Below are 7,901 nucleotides of genomic sequence, written 5' to 3'. Positions count from 1 at the left end.
AATTCCCTTTTGCCTTTCCCCAAACTGTTGCCAATTTCTATCAATCTGTTCATTTCGTTCTTGATTAAATCTGTCAGAAAAAGAGGTGCCAAATAACGAAAGTAATGGATCAACATTTCTGACCCACAGTTGAATACAAAGCAATATTCAATTTACTGTCATACAAGATGAACAAAATGGCCAATATGTTCACCTTTTTAGAAACCAGACCGGAGTTTTTTGGGGCATTTTTCTTTAAAATGATCCTCAAACACTGATTAATCTTCTGCCAATAATCGAGTCATTTTAGCTTTGAGATGACAGCACAATAAACTGGCTGGCTAAACATGTTTGTTCATGCAGGTAAATATTTTTATCTGTCTTATTTCAATCAGTGTGTTTACCGCAGCCTTGTCAGCAAATGGAGCAAAGGGAAAAGTTGCATATCATCGACTGTGACCCTTATATATGTTTGCACAATTTTGGTTTGTCAGCAAAAGCTTCAGCCAGATTGGATAAAGAGGAAATGCCATCATCGAGCTGCTCATATTTTGCACCCAGCAGTTGCAACATCTTAAACTGTATCATCATTTAAATCCATCTCAATCTTTACATTTTCCTCAGTGAACGAGCATTCCTTCAAATATTCATACACACCGTCTACAGATGAGCACCAGTTGTAGTCTATTTTTATTTTATCCTATGTTTCCTGCCCTCCAGTGCTGGCAGCTTGTGCCCCATTTGAATAAAACAAGCAGACTGCAGAATCAACCCAAGGGTGTGTGTGTGTGTGTGTGTAGTGCTGTGTTTTAAGTATATATGTTAGCTTGTTGCCAGGCAGACCAGTATGTCCTTTCTTTATGCATGTCAGCAGCAAGGCACTGGCAGTGTCAAGGGTTTGATTCCCGGTGGACGTGCGACCTGAGACACGGTGTGGAGTGGATTTAAAATGCCGACCTGTCTCTCTATATGTCTGCGGCCTTCAGCTGCTGTAGACTAAACTGACTGATGGCCAGAGACAAGCTGTTCTAAATAGGTGCGTTGGGGGGTTATCTAACCCCCCTATGCCTTAAGCTTCTCTAAGCAAGTATGTTAGACACACACACACACACACACACACACACACACACAGTCTTTAAACACTAGTAAGGTCCCTCATTGATAAAAATGCGTTCCCTGTTCTGCGAGTTGAAATCACTGTGTCTATCAATGGAGTCCGGCGGCTTTCATAAGAGCGTAGTTAGCAGCTTCAGACGGTTTTAAGCTGAAGTTGGTCCTGACCAAAATAGCAGTATACAACACACACATACACACAGACACACTCCTCCAGGCTAAAATGAACTCCTATTTCCCAGTTGTGTCGTGTTCAGTGAACATTCCCAGTAAGAGCACCGGCACTACAACGTGACTCTTTGAACTTGAACTTGACACCTACAGCTTTATTAACCATAACCTTTTACAAAGAATTTAGAAAAGATAGTTCCCAAATAATATATCCAACAATATACAAATAAAAAGCTGTATATTTGGAGTACTCATTTGTATGTTTTGGTACGTAATAAGTTGTGTTTTTGAGCAGAACTTATTCAGTCTCATTCAAACTCCTTCTGGTTTTTGTAGACTTTAGTGTTTTATACTGTGTCTTGTATTGATTTAAGGAACTTGTAAGGTGTGTTTGATGTTTGCCAGACTTTTTAAGATCAGGTGTACTGCATTAGATGAGCAGACATGAAGTCGTATCAATAGGGAGGCTGTTGCACAGTGCGGTAGTGCGCTGATAGTCGGATCAAGGGGGGCTGCTTCCTACACCTTGGGAAAGACACTTCCCCCCCAAAATGTTCTAACAAGAGACATGTAATGTAATATAAAGATGCAGGCATTTACTTGCACTGCTATACACATTTTTACAAGAGCACATTTGGCTCTGGTTGAAGAAATAGCCTCATTTTTCTGTGCTGAATCTATAATATTTCTACCCTCTCTTGATATCCTCACAATAACAACACCATTATGAGCATTGACTGACTCAAGCAATGCATTAAAATGTTGTAAACGATATCTTATTGTTTCAATTAAATGTCTCCCAGTTGCCAATTACTCTGATAATGTGTTGTGGAAACTCACATCATGGCTTTAGAAGCACTATTAGATTTCCAAGTCTCATTATGATGGAGAGGTGAAGCCATTGTTTTCAATCTGTGATTTTAAAGCCTCTGTTTTGGCAGGTCACGTTGTTTCATAATACTCTTTAATGCGCCTGGTTAGGCAACAGAGGAGTATTAAATCAGCTGGAGGTGGACAGGCGTAGCTTTCGTATTAAAAAGCCTCCACAAACATTTTAATATTCAATAGAAAAAGATGAACTCTGAAAACCAACTCCAAATCCAATACAAAAATGTGAACATGTAGGTTAAAGGAAGCCAAGTAAGTTTGGCTCAAAGGTTATTTAATTCAACCATTTATTTTACTCAAAACCGGGGCATTGTTTGGATAAGATTGGGAAACTCAAATCTGAAAACATGTGCACATGGTCCTATTTCTAAGAAGGACAAACACAACCTCGATAATAATTGTTTGCATCATCTTTTTAGAAAAACCTTTCCTGGTTTCAACTTCTCAAATACAGTATGAGGATTACCTCTTCTCTCTTTAAATGATTGTAAGGTGAAGCTTTATTACAAATTGTCTGTAGTTTTTAGAGTGAAATCAAGTAATAATCCTGGGTTTGAATGCAATTTTCGAACCTTTAAAAGGAGATAAAGTTAAATGGGGTCTCTAATCATCATTCTTAATTGTTTACCAAATAATAGCTATAGTGCACTTTATCTGTCTGATTTTTTGTAGTGTTTTTAAAGGCCATGAGGAGCAATCCCAACCCAACAAGCCAACACTGTTACAGGGAAGACGATCCACTTCGACGTCGGAAAACTCTGAATCAAAGACGCCCATTAAGAGACACTAACCAAGACTTCATGATATTTTTAGCACAAACAGAGTGTGATTAAACCCACCATCAAAGACATTCAGCACACTATTCCCACTCAGAGTTATTTACAGAGGGCAGATGGTCAACCACGAGCGGTTTTGACACCGAGTTATTAGCTAATACTTCATAATGTTTTCTTGTGGTTGCAACACAGCGGGATGAGGAACTATTTTTTATTGACACATCAGTTTTTAACTCCTGGAATGAGTTGCATGTCACAACCACATCTGTTACCACATGAAGGAAGGATGCATAACGTGCAAAGGTTCATTGAGAGGGGACTTTGACATTTGGTTTCAGTCAAACATTATGTTATCCCTTTTATTAGAAACCATCATTATCTACAGAATTTGATATGGTCATATTTATCCATGACCGGTTTTGTGTCAAGCTAGCCGTTTGAGGCTAATGTTCCAAACATCTACTGCTGACTTTTTTTTTGATCCACCATTTTTTCTTAGGTTTGTATATATATTAGCTTGGTCATTATTTACAGATTATTATTCACAGCTGTTTTGTGACTGTTTTTCTTGGGCTTTCATATGGTATATGGATCAGTTTTGTGCCAGAAAGCTAGCTAGCCATATTAGCTTTATGAGGCTAATATGTTTGTCTCATCTAGTGCAACCTAGAATAAAACTCTAGACAACTGATCCACAATTTGATCTGTCCTCTAATAAAAACTTGTTGGGTCATTATCTATGCTATTGTTACAGCTAATTTGGGACTTGAAATGATATGGTTGTGTTTTTTTATAGTCAGTTTTGTGCCAATTAGCTAGCAGTACTAGCTGTTCGAGGCTAACGTTTCCAGCCTTTAGTGCTGACATTTTGTTATCCACAATTTAATCCATCCTCTAATAACACCTGGTTGGGTCATTATCTATGCCATTTGATATATTCAAGTTTTTTATGATCAGTTTTGTGCTAACTAGCTATCTTTAAAATTCAAGTAAGGTATAAAACTGAATTGGTGGTAAATAATGTGTGACTGTTTGAATCTGACTTTTACTTTATTTATTTGTTGTCTTTTCCTTATTACCTCTGTAGTGACTTTGAGCATCTGTACAACATTAATGTATTGTTATTATTATAAAAATCCCATTAGACTCGGAGGATGAAACCCTCTTTATTGTCACATGCATGCACACAGCAGAGCACACACAGTGAAATTGGTCCTCTGCATTTAACCCATCCTAGTAGCCTACTAGGAGCATATCGTGCAGCGCCCAGTGAGCAATGGGGAGGGGGGATTGGAGGTGTCCGGTGCCTTGCTCAAGGGCACCCCAGCAGGGCCTAGGAGGTGAACTGGGACCTCTCCAAGTAGCGACCCTACGATTCCCAGTCCAAGCCCCTACTGACTGAGCCACTGCTGGACATTAGTGTTCATAACTTCTCATTGCTGTGTGTGTGAAAGCGTGTTTAGGCTTAAGTTTTGCGTTTTTCTGTAATTCTTTACAGTACCATCTTTCCAACTTTACTTTGAAGTCTCAGCTTTTTCTTATTTGTTGAATTTATTGTTTTTTTTCCAGTAAAAACCTTCATTGGCCAACCCCCTGTCTTCAACTTTCAGTAGGAGTGTGTTAAGCTTGCATAGCTGTGCGCTTACACACAGCTAAGAGCCATTCTTTGTACCATGTATAATCTTTCCTCGTACAGACCTTCAGGCTAAGCAGCGGACACTTTTTATTTAGTAATAGTTTCTGGATGACAATGGCGCAAGTCATGAGTCTTTTTATGAGATGTGTTGGCAAAAACATATGACATCAGCATGTTGCAGACACATTTTCAGTTTCAAGATGTGGTCTTGTTTCTTGTTTGAATGCCAACACTGATTTTGATGGTCTGTACTGGGAATTCAATGAGTAACCTTGACGAGCTGAGGCACTGCAAAGGTAGAGAGCGCATAATCGTGCTTTTGTCCCAACAACGGTGTTCTTGTTGTTTCAACCATCAGCTCCTGATCATATGAGAGCCGCTAATGATCTTGTGCTAGCAAAGGATTGGAGTGTGTAATTTTGCTGTGTGCATGTGACATGTTGGGGTTTGGTATTTTTATGACGTGGTTAGTTGGTGAAACACACACATCCATTTACTCCCTTTGCTTGTGTATGATTCCCGATAAAGGTCAGACATGAGTAGTGCATGACATGATGAGCTTTGAAGTGTGTAGAATGTCACAAATTGAATCTGAATCGGGGGAAATAAGCGAGGAACTAAAACGAAAGGTAGAGGATGCAGAGAGAGGATGTAAAGGAGAGCAGTGGGTCGAGAGGCAGTGTATTTAAGCGTTGTTGCCTGTCAGTTATTTTTAGGTCACACATATCCAGCTTGCTCAGCATGATAGAAACACACACACTAGTGCCACCTGCTGACAGGACATTTGGTGTGTATACAGCTGCTAGGTGTGTGTGTGTGGTTGAAGATGTGAGCTTTGATGAGGCTAACAGTATCCCCCTGCTTCCTGTTCGCAATGAATCCTGGACCCACAAAGATGACACACACAAAACCAAACATGCGTTTTTTCCAAAGATGACTAAGTGTTCCTCTAAAAACTGTGACTAAATACGATCCGGAAATAGATAATCATCAGCCTAACCAAAGCCAATTACAAAGTGTGATTTTGTTCATGTCGCACTCTGAGTAGTGAGGAGGAAGATGCGCGTGCTCTTCTCTGCCTGTCAAAAGGAAATGTGATCATGTGTAATAATAAAATGTCTCTCTGTGTCTCTGCAGGGTGATTGAATTCCTCCACTCTGTGCTGTGTTGGAGAGGGACTGAGCAGCATTAGCCGACCAAAGGTAAACGACTTGAAGACCACTCTGTCTTTTTCCAGATATCTCAAGTCATGTTGTGTTTCTCTGAACTTGATTGTATGATAGTGTTCAATTGAGTATGCAGTACGATTCTATTCACGTCTTGATGGTTTGTGGTCCGTCAAACTATATAATCAAAACTATGTGGACTTTTTTTTGGTACTTCTCGCCGTGGGTTAGGCACCTCAGGGAAATATACGGGCGCTTTCTCAAACCATCGTCCTTTTGGCGAGTCTGAAAGAGCGAAATTAAAACTGCTGGTTTGTTTTCTATTTCGTTTGGTTTTGGCTTCACAGTGCCATATTAAGGCAAAGCAAGACAAAAAAAGACTGCTAAAGAATTGCCCTGTAGAAGCGCTGACATCTACCACTTCTATGCGGTCTTTGGAATAAAACATTTGCTGCACACAAATCCGTATTTGAAATTACTTTATTAACGTCACTATATTATGCATGTTCTGTTCGATGCAGATGTCAAGTAACAAGTCTGGCCTTCCCTCTTATATCAACTTCTCCTTTACTGTGTCCAGCTCAATGGATGCCCACATAAGCAACCCATACCCTGCCTGTTCACTACCAGTTTTTGGGTTGGATGATGTTCTTGCTGCAATCAAGCCGCACTGCTGTAGGTTTCTCTTGGTCAACGATCACCTCTCACAAATGGTCTAATGGACAATTACTGAGTTCAGAATTGTCCAAACAACCCTAACCCGGGTTGAATCTCACCAGAGTTTCATTAAAGCGGACTAATGGTAGAATATACAACTAGAAGGGAACTCAAAGCCATTTCAATAGGAATAAAATCATGCCTTTTCCCTGCCCCTTGACCCTGATTCTGATCCAAACTTCATTGGGTTCTTCCTCGGCCCATGCTACAACCTTTGACCTAGTTAGTCAGGAAAACCACACTATAGCTTTTCCATTATCCTGCTGACAAACAGAAAAACATAACCTCACCGGCAGAGGTATTTATATTTTAGATAACACTGTGATTCCAACCTTGTTCCTGTAGGTTGGGGTACCATTGCCCTTTTTCAACATCACAAAGCCCTGTAAACAAGGTCAGCTCTATATAGAAATAGTTTCCCCACTTTGGTGTGACAGAACTTGAAACCCTGCCTGACCTCGACCCCCTCCAACCCCTGTAGGATCAACCCAGAGTAAAGCCAGGCTTCATCACGCAGGATTGATGGGATACCTTGCTAATCTTGTGTTTGCTAAGGTTACAAAATCTGGATGAAAAGCCCTGAACTAGAAGAGTGGAGCATCAATACCCATCGTTTTTGAATGAGATGTCCAAGTATAATGTTTAATTGTCCGTTTGGCCAAATACTACATTTGGTTTCCAAGATGTTATGTTTGCTAGTGTTACTACCTCTACTTCTACACCGCGTTTGAGTCATCCTGTTTCCCTTCTTGGCTGTAAACGTTATATAAACTGGTCTTTGGGGTCTGGAAAGTTTTAGCTGACATCTGGATCAGACATACTATGGAACACTTGTTATTATCGCAGTGCTCATATTTGAGGCGTACCAAAAGTACAGCACATCCAGCGTCCTGTACATCACTTCTTTTCACCAAAAATCAGGCCAGCACTCCCAGTGATAGTTAGACAGCTATGTGGAGCTTTCCAAAATAAATGTTCTCGTAGTGACTTCATGACAGTTAATCATTCCCCGGCTCTTAATGGGCTTTTGTGTTCTTCACGCTCGTGCTCTTCCCGGTTGACATCGGTGGAAAACTAAAATGGCGAGAGGCTCCGATGTTTACCCACAGCCAACTCTCGAGAGCCAGGATCATAAATCTGTGGTCAGCGCAAACTAATTCCTCAAAACCAAAGACAGAAAGCATGTCATTTTTATTATACAGGCCTAAATGGGTTTAGTGGAATATAAATAGTGGAATGTGAGATGATACTCTTGTTTCTGTGTTGTCTAAGACTGTTGTAGTCTAGTTTTAGCCAATGAAAACTGTTCAAATGTTACTGTTTTTTTAATATATATTAGTAAATCAAGTATAGCTAAAGTCTAGATGGCTGTTCGGTTTAAGTCTAGAGGGATTTGGGTAAAGATTTATCTTTTTTTAAACTACATTACATTCTTTTTGACTGTTTAGATTAGGA

At 39.9% G+C, this 7,901-nt stretch overlaps 1 protein-coding gene across 1 annotated transcript in view; it reads left to right on the top strand.

Moving 5' to 3' along the window:
* The window catches only part of raph1a (Ras association (RalGDS/AF-6) and pleckstrin homology domains 1a), a 65,298-nt gene that overhangs the window by 13,856 nt on the left and 43,541 nt on the right, over positions 1 to 7,901 (top strand). The window contains 1 exon segment of the mRNA XM_063888560.1: positions 5,701 to 5,765. The gene's annotated coding sequence lies outside the window, so the exon portion shown is untranslated.

Source organism: Eleginops maclovinus, chromosome 7 (assembly GCF_036324505.1).
Source record: "Eleginops maclovinus isolate JMC-PN-2008 ecotype Puerto Natales chromosome 7, JC_Emac_rtc_rv5, whole genome shotgun sequence".
Classification (NCBI taxonomy): Eukaryota; Metazoa; Chordata; class Actinopteri; order Perciformes; family Eleginopidae; genus Eleginops; species Eleginops maclovinus.
This window is presented reverse-complemented; position numbering and strand designations above follow the sequence as displayed.